Genomic DNA, 8,507 nt, shown 5'->3' on the forward strand with positions numbered 1-8,507 from the left:
GTGCGAGGAGCGGCCCGGAGCAGCCGAGCCCGGCCCAGGGCAGCTGCTGCGCTGCGAGCCGGGGACCACCGTCCTTCGGTGCTCTTCTGCCCTGTGCTGCACCCGCAGCCCCTGCCTGGAGACCTCCGGGGGCGCAGAGGCCAGTCTGGGGGACCTCGCTAAGGAGCAAGGTCTCTTAGTTCAGGGATTTGCTGCAAAGTTGGGAATATAAGTGAATTCAGGTCGGAACAAAAGAGCTGGCTGTGTTTAGGCACCGAGTTACAAAAAACACAGCATGTATGTAACTCTAGTGATGGACAGAATCATAGAACCGTTTAGGTTGGAGAAGACCTTTAAGAGTGAGCCCAACTGTATGTCTCAGCTTGGCCAGATAGAGCCTTTGAGAATAAAACTGTGAAGTGCTGCTTCAGTCACTAAAAGAAAAGGTAAAGCTTGATCTGCCAACCAGCTGCAGAACAAATCCTTTCTTATCAATTAAAATCTCTTAAATCTCTTACAATCTCCATAGGGCACTTCCTACAACCCAGCCAAGTTCTGGCCGTATCCCACCCCTTGGAGAGGAGAGTTTTGTCTGGGGGTTTAATGTGCTGTCCTGGGGGAAAACATCACACTGTTCTATTCATAAGGGGTTTTTTCTCTGTATTTTCAGATAAAAAGGGGATTTGCCTAATTTCTTGCAACTTGGTTCTAGGAGCAATTAGTACTGAAAAGGAGAGTGTGAAGGGCGGTGGGGTTTTTTTTACCCTCTCCTTTTTTCATTTATTCCTGTGTAATGCCTCCCCATTTTTCAGAGGAGAATCGTCTCACCAGCAGCTCCGCAATTTCAGCCAAGATCCCGGGTGACCAGATAAACAAACGTGGTGCTGCTGCTCCGCATCTTTCCTGCAGATGAGGTGCCAAGTCCCTTCTCTGTGTTAAATAGTAAGTGAAGAGGCCGAGCATCCGCGGTTGCTCTCGTTTTTGGGTCCACTCTGCATCCCTGGCTACTCTAATCCCCGATCACATCCCACTGTGATACAGCCTATGGGATCTATTTTCCTAAATTCAGTTCTTGTCTTCGATTTGGGAACTTTATGGCCCAGAAAGGATTTAGGTAGCCTCCTGAAGAGCGTGCGACGCATTGATTTGCAGCCCGATGGATACATCAAGGTGCTGAAGTTCCTTTGAGGAGCAGGTCTTGGATTTGGAAGGCAGAAGAAAGGCGTTAGCAATGTTAAATGTATTTATCTCGATGCCAGCTCCTTGGGGATGTTTCAGGAAAGGGATATATATGTGTGTGTATATATATATATATGTCCTGAGATCTTTGCACATCCCCACCTTAATTTAGAATTAATTTACGTACAACGAGAGCTCTGTTATGCATGTGGTGTGGTGATTTGTGAGTTTTGCTGGCAATGCCCTGCCCTCTGGGCTGGGCTGGGACCTTGTGCCCAGGGTCAGGGCACCCCTCACCCTGCTTGGCACCGGGGGGCTGTGGTGCATGTGTGGGTGCTGGGGGCACCCCTGAAGACACATTCACGCCTTCTTCTATGGGATTTGGCATAGATCTTCAGGGGTAAGTCAGAGCTAAGTTTAGGACGTATTTTCAAAGGCAAGTGCATCTGATTTCAGTTCAATTCTCTTTTTCAATTTGTTAAAAAAAAAAAGCCTATTTTGCTGCCTGGCTGCCACAGCAGTGACGTGTCCAGAGGTAGGTGCCAGGGTCCCAGGCTGGAACCAAACTTCTTAAGGTTGCTTAAATTTACCTCTGTTGTAGCAGTGGCCACAGGATGGCACACGGCCCTTCCTAGTAAGATGCGGAGGTGACCACTGGAGAAATGATTTTTTCTGACCTGAATCCAGGCTGAGTGAAGGCTTCTTGGTCTTCAAGCCATTTTCTGGGATGTGCCAATCGGGCAGAGGGTAGTCTGCACCCCATGTCACAGGGCAGCCTTGTGATGGAGGGCTGTGGCCATGCTGAGGGAGCTGGGAGAACGTGGAGTTCACATCAACGTCTTGTTCAAGGATTCTCTTTTGTGGTGTCCATCATCTAGTCCAACCCTCCTCCTAGAGCAGTGTCACCCAGAGCAGGTTGCACAGGATGGTATCCGGGTGGGTTTTGAAACCCTGCAGAGTAGGAGACTCCACAACCTCTCTGGGCAGCCTGTGCCAGGGTTCTGTCAGTTTCAAAGCAAAGGGGTTTTTCCTCATGTTTAGGTGGAACTTCCCGTCTTCCAGTTTGTGCCCTTTGCCCCGTGTCCTGTTGCTGGGCACCACTGAAAAGAGACTGGCCCCATCCTCTTGACATCTGCCCTTTAGCTATTGATAAGCATTGATCAGCTCCCCCCTCAGCCATCTCCAGGCTAAACAGCCCCAGGTCTCTCAGCCTTTCCTCATCAGAGTGATGCTCCTGTCCCCTAATCCTATCCCCTTTCTGCTGTATCTCTCTGCTGGACTCTCTCCAGCAGTTCCTTGTCTCACTTGAACTGGGGAGCCAATTCTCCAGATGTGTCCTCACTAGGGCAAAGTAGACCTTTGCCCCGTGTCCTGTTGCTGGGCACCACTGAAAAGAGACTGGCCCCATCCTCTTGACATCTGCCCTTTAGCTATTGATAAGCATTGATCAGCTCCCCCCTCAGCCATCTCCAGGCTAAACAGCCCCAGGTCTCTCAGCCTTTCCTCATCAGAGTGATGCTCCTGTCCCCTAATCCTATCCCCTTTCTGCTGTATCTCTCTGCTGGACTCTCTCCAGCAGTTCCTTGTCTCACTTGAACTGGGGAGCCAATTCTCCAGATGTGTCCTCACTAGGGCAAAGTAGAGGAGGAGGAGAACCTCCCTCAACCTGCTGGTCACACTCTTCTCAATGCACCCCAGGGCCCTTGGTTGGTGGTTTTGGGTCATTACATAGTGGAGATGTCAAAGAGGTTTCACCCAGAGCAGGGAAAGCTGTCACGGTGATGTGCTGGTAGGCTGTAGGTGGCTGTATGGGAGCCAGGGCTGTTTGCTGGAAGGCGTACAGCATCTGGGAGGGGTCTGCTGGAGGAAACCCAGAGTAACCTCTTGCACTGCTGTTTTCACCTATTTAACACTCCCCCCAGCAGTGCATCCTGAGAAGTCAATGTGCTGGCAGTATAGCCCAGGGATCATGGTTGTAAGTAGTTCCCAAGGGCCATCCCATCACCAAGGAACCCCCCATAGCATTCAGCTTGAGGAGGTGAATGAGACCCTTGCAATGCCAGTGATTCCCAATGACCCCGACCAACAGCAGCAGCCGTCAATCACCATGAAGTCAGCAATACAGTGATAAATTATCTTTTCTCTCTTATTAATGATGAGGTAATAATCCTCCTGCTGGACTAATTACAGCCAGCGAAAATCTGGTAATGAAGATAACTCCTGTTACCAGTATCTGAAGAATTACAATTTACACCAAAAAAAGAGGCTTACGTGAATAGCGATTATTATTTTGTACATGGCTCACTCTTGTCCCATCTATTCTGATCTCAGCAAATCACTGTGTAATTAATTATGGAGGATTAAATGCTGCAGGGAAAGGACTGGGAAATTACGTAGAAGCATATGGTTGGTTTTGGCTTAAAGTGAACTCGGGTTATCTGTCACAAAGAACGTCCTGCCTGCACCACTTCCTACCTGCCAGCTCTTTCTTGCTGCTGCTGGAAGTCAGGGTAATTTCCCCAAAGGTTTAGCGGACCGACTGCTCTCTGGGTGTTTCCCTGGCATTGCATGGATTGTGTGGATTGGGAGGCAGATTCCAGGTGCTTTGGGACATGGTTTGAGATGCTCTCCTGACTTGTTTGCAAAACACAGGTAGGAGTCAACCAACCAGACACAGGTTATGACCAGCTATCTGCTGGGAGGTCATCACCCCGGCCGTGTGGCGGCCAGGAACCATAATGCCTACCAGTGTTTCCCTTGCTGGAGCTGCACAGTTGTTGTCCCACAGTAACATGCCAAATGAACACCTTTCACCATTAATTTACTTTGTCCTGGATGCCTGGACTCCGTAATTCCAGTTACTGCACAGGATTTCTTGCCCTCCACCCTTCGAGTTTGGCCAAAAGTGGTAATGACGCTGTGTTTTTCTGGCAGATCAGCCTTAATTCCTCGAAGAGCCCCACCTCTAACTGCTCGTAGTCGGAATGTGTGAAGGACCATTGGGTATTATCTGTCCTTTTGCTGTTGCTGTCCCAGATGATACCTCATCTTTATTGCCTGAAATAAAGTCTGTTAGCTAATGAGTTTCCTAATAGTTGTGTGAGTAATTTCTGCGTGAACAGCTGCTACTCTTTGCTATACATGGGCAGAACAGACTTTTCTATTTGGTCCTTCTTGATGAAAATTTTGCATATATATTTTTCTTGAAAGATTTTTTGGTTTTTGCTAAATTCTTTATAAATCATCATCTCCTTGTAAGGCTGTTAGCCCCAGAGTATCTTAATGGGACTTGGTGAGTTTGAACAGTGGTTATGCCTGAAATAAGTTGGTGCCATCTCTTTATTTTGGTCCAGACTGTTATAAATATTAGAGATTGCCATTGGGGAGCACCGTAAGGATTTCAGTGAGGGGCTGAGTGTCTAGAATGACCTGGGGTTTTAAGTGGGATCCCTTCGAGTTGTCCCATCAAATGTATTTTGCTTGTCCTCTACGGAGAACTTTGTCACCAAACGTGTTGCTGCTGTGAGTGCATCAGCTTTGGTCTGTTTTACCCTTTTCTAGCCGGTAATGACTGGTTTTAACTTCAACTCAAACAACTGTAGCCATGGGTACTAACAAAGCCCTTAGGAACCCTATTAATTAGCAGCCAGTTCCCCCCGCAAGTTATCAGGAATGGTTTGCAATGTGTGGACAAATGGCAAGAGCTGAAAACATTTACAGGCAGCAGCGTTTTAATTAGATACTCGGGACCAGCTTTGCCTGCAGTACTGCTCTCCTGGGACACAGCTACAGTGATGCTGCTCCCAAGGGTGTCCGTGGGGAGGTGAAGCGCTGGCAAAATGAGGATGGGGTGGGAGGGAGGCAGGAGCAAGTATCAGTGTCTGCCCTGCCGGTCCCCAGCTGGCACAGCTTGTGCCCAGCCAACCGCTGCCCAGGAGCAGGCATGGACGTACCAACCCACATAGAGTTTATCTGATTCCCAGAAATATTCCTCCATTAAAATGAGTCCTCCACGAGGCTGCAAGTTCCTGTGCCACCCTTATTCTCTGCTTCTTGCTGGTTTGGTGGTTGTTCTGTAAATGCTGGTGCTACATGAAATCTTTGTGGCTTCCAGTAACATTTCTGGTCTGAGCATGGTCGTGAAGAGGAATGAGAAAGTTACACGCTCCAGCAAGGAAATATTCTGAGATCTGTTTGGTTATACTGAGTTTAGAGAAATGCCGTGCACCTTAGCCCTGAGCTGCAGGCTCGGCTCTTACAACAAGCTGTGAGCAGCCGGTACCACTGCCTCCCAGACGGTAGCATTCCAGAAGTCCCTGAAAACGTTGCCCTTTTTATTAGTGCAGATCTGTAGTCTGTATTCCTCTCTAGGCTTTCAGCTTTACAAAAAGATGGGAAGTTGCAGAAGGGGTGAACAGGGCACTGTTGTCTTTATGGAGCAGGCAGAGCTGAGAGATCATCCTTCATGCCAGGGAAGGGCCTGGGGAGGTAAGTGTGACTCAGGGAGCCTGGAAATTAAAACTGATGGATATCAAACTGGAAGGAAAGTTTTTGTTTAGCACTGAGGGCAATTAAACACCATAAAGATAAAGAAAAAGCAAAACGTATTCTTCACTACTTGAGTTCTTAAAGCCAGTATCATCTGGCTGAAAGATAAACTGGTACAGAAACAGGGCATTCCCCATGCAGAACCCTCAGCAGCGATGAGGGAAGGGCTTTGGCTCGCTGGAGGCACTGACCTCTTTCCTTGCCCCGTGGCCCAGGCAGGTGGGTGCACAGGAGGTGAAACTCCCCCGGCACAGCTCGAAGGCTACAGCAGAGCTGTGATGTGAAAGGGATCCCTGCCGTCCACCACTGTAAAAAAATGTATCATGAAACTGGTCACTGATCCATGGATTCACAAATGTTGTCGTCCCAGATGTTAAAGGGTTAAATCTTACTTTCTCCTGGTTTTCTTTGGGGTGCAGAAAATGTCGATGTTCTCTTCTCGGGGGGCTGGGAGAGCCCAGCTTGTGCAGCTCAGGCAGCGCAGGCAGATCAATGGCATTTAAGGCAGTTTATTGCTTTATTTGCCCTATGATGGGTCACAAAAGAGATTATCAAAGAGAGGGTGGATAACAGGCTGCGAAAACAAAGAAAAAGCTTAATGACTTCTTCTTTGTCTCTTTTTTCAAGGCCTATTAAGGCTTCTGGAAGTGTGTTAAAAGCCAAAGAGGTCCCTGCACTCTGAGCATTACAGACTTCCCAGAAATTATTTTTTCAGAGCTGGGAAAGAGCAAATGCAGAGGGAACCTCTCCCTTTCAGCGACCTGATGCTGCTGGGTGCACCCAAAGCTCCCACAGCCACATGGCTGTGGGTGCAGCACAGTGCTGGCTTCTGGCAGGGCTGTGCATGAAGCTTGGGGTGGGCACTTGCTGTGGATGTGACTCGCTGAAGAATTCCCAGCTGGGAGTCAGACAAGGCCATTTAATAGGTTACCAGATTACTTGCTCGCCTCTTGGCGCTCATGGCTGCCAAGTCTGGGTGAATATAGAGTCATGGAATGCTTGGATTGGAAGGTTTAAAGCTCATCCAATCCAACCCCCCTGACGTAAGCAGGGACATCTTCAACTAGAGCAGGTTGCTCAGAGCCCCAAGGTCCAACCTGACCTGGAACGTTTTCAGGGATGGGGCTTCCACCACCTCTTCGGGCAACCGGTTCCAACGGTTTCAACTGTGTTGTCAGCACGTCGAGCCTGGTGTTGAACCCTTTGAAGGTTCTCAGATGCCATGGCCACAGCACTAGGTGAAGATTCAGGGATAGCTGGTGAACAACTAGGATGTCCTGGTGCACTTCAGCTGCACAGAGCTGGACCCCAGGAGTAATTCTGGACCTGATGCTTAACCTTTTTTTTGCCTAACTGCAAGTATTTAAAATGTCCTCAGCAGTTCAGTCTAAACAGAGTACGGGAAAGTGAATGATGTGCTGCAATGAATACTTTTTTCCAGAACATTCCTACATTCACAGTATGTAGGAATTTCATTAAAATCATGAATCTTCTCTTTAAATGTATATAGGCTTTTCTGCTGGGGAGTTTTGAAACTGCAGCAGTCACCAAGCTGTAAGAAGCAGCTGATAAGCCGTTAACAAGCATCAAAAGTTTCTCTTGTGTGTGGTTCGGCTGGTTTTGCTTTTCCAGCCAACACACTATTTTGTCTCATCCCTTTTGGTGGGAAACAGCTCCCCTTTTCAACCTGTGACAGATTAGTATTAGCTGTGCGGTGACGCTAACGCCATGGACAGAGTAAGCTCTGTCAGCAGCCACTGAGCGAGAGGGGATGCTGTGTGTGAGGAGAATGCACAGGCCAGTTCCCAAAGTGCTTGATGGGTGGATGCTGAGTTCTGATTTCAGGAGTTTTTCTTTCCCATCCCCAGCGACCTTATCTCGCACCACCCACCCTCCATGCCACTTGGCCACGCTTCACTAGGGCATCCAAGGACCTTGTCCCCTTACAAACCTGGTGTGTAGCACCTGTGAGGCTCAGGGATCACCAGGTTGTGACAGAGGCATCACAGCGGGGTTGTCTCTGTAACCCACCATCTGCCTGCATGCACCACTCTGTTATGATATTTTTCTTGAAATCGGGACTTTGGATATACAGCCGTCTCTGGAAGTGGCAGCCAGGGCTGCCGGGAAAGGGACTCAGTGGAAAAGACTGCGTGTGTTATGGTCTGTAAGGCTCTGTCAGATAAGGCACAGCTGAAATCTTGTAACTGTGAAGTGTTTAGCAAATAATACCTTTTACTGTCCTGAAAATCTGCAATGTTGCTGCATGGCTGGCAGGGGAGGAGAGGTAGATCAATCGTGGTTTACGCACAGGAAAGTGATACATCCTGCTGTGGTTCAGGTGTTGTTTTCCTCACAGGAAAGTGGCTCAACAGCCTCAGGCCTCTGATGAGCTGGGTCCTGCCAGTAGCTGCACCAGAGGAGTCTTTTTCAAACCATGGTGCTCGCTATGCTGATAGATGACCAGTTCAAGTAGATCAAAATAAAACTGTGAATTTCCCCAGTGCCTGGCGTCATTCACACCTGCTACTTGTGGTATTGCTGACTGCCAGACAGACCTTAAATGAGCTAGTTTCCCCTCTTTGTCTGCATTAAAATTAACTTGAGCCTCTGTTCCCCCAGACAAATTTAATCTCGGCATCAGCAAAGAAATTTTGCTCAAGCTAAAGGGCTTCAGCAAGGGCGCAAACCCATCAGCCTCCCTGAAGAGCATAAGGGCAAGAAGCCCTTCACATAAAAAAAAAGATAGTTGTGGCTTTGGGTTTTGTTTTTACAAGGAGCTGACGAGCCTCTGGGAAGCT

This window comes from Buceros rhinoceros, unplaced genomic scaffold (genome assembly GCF_000710305.1).
Source record: "Buceros rhinoceros silvestris isolate BGI_N320 unplaced genomic scaffold, ASM71030v1 scaffold7387, whole genome shotgun sequence".
In the NCBI taxonomy this organism is placed as follows: Eukaryota; Metazoa; Chordata; class Aves; order Bucerotiformes; family Bucerotidae; genus Buceros; species Buceros rhinoceros.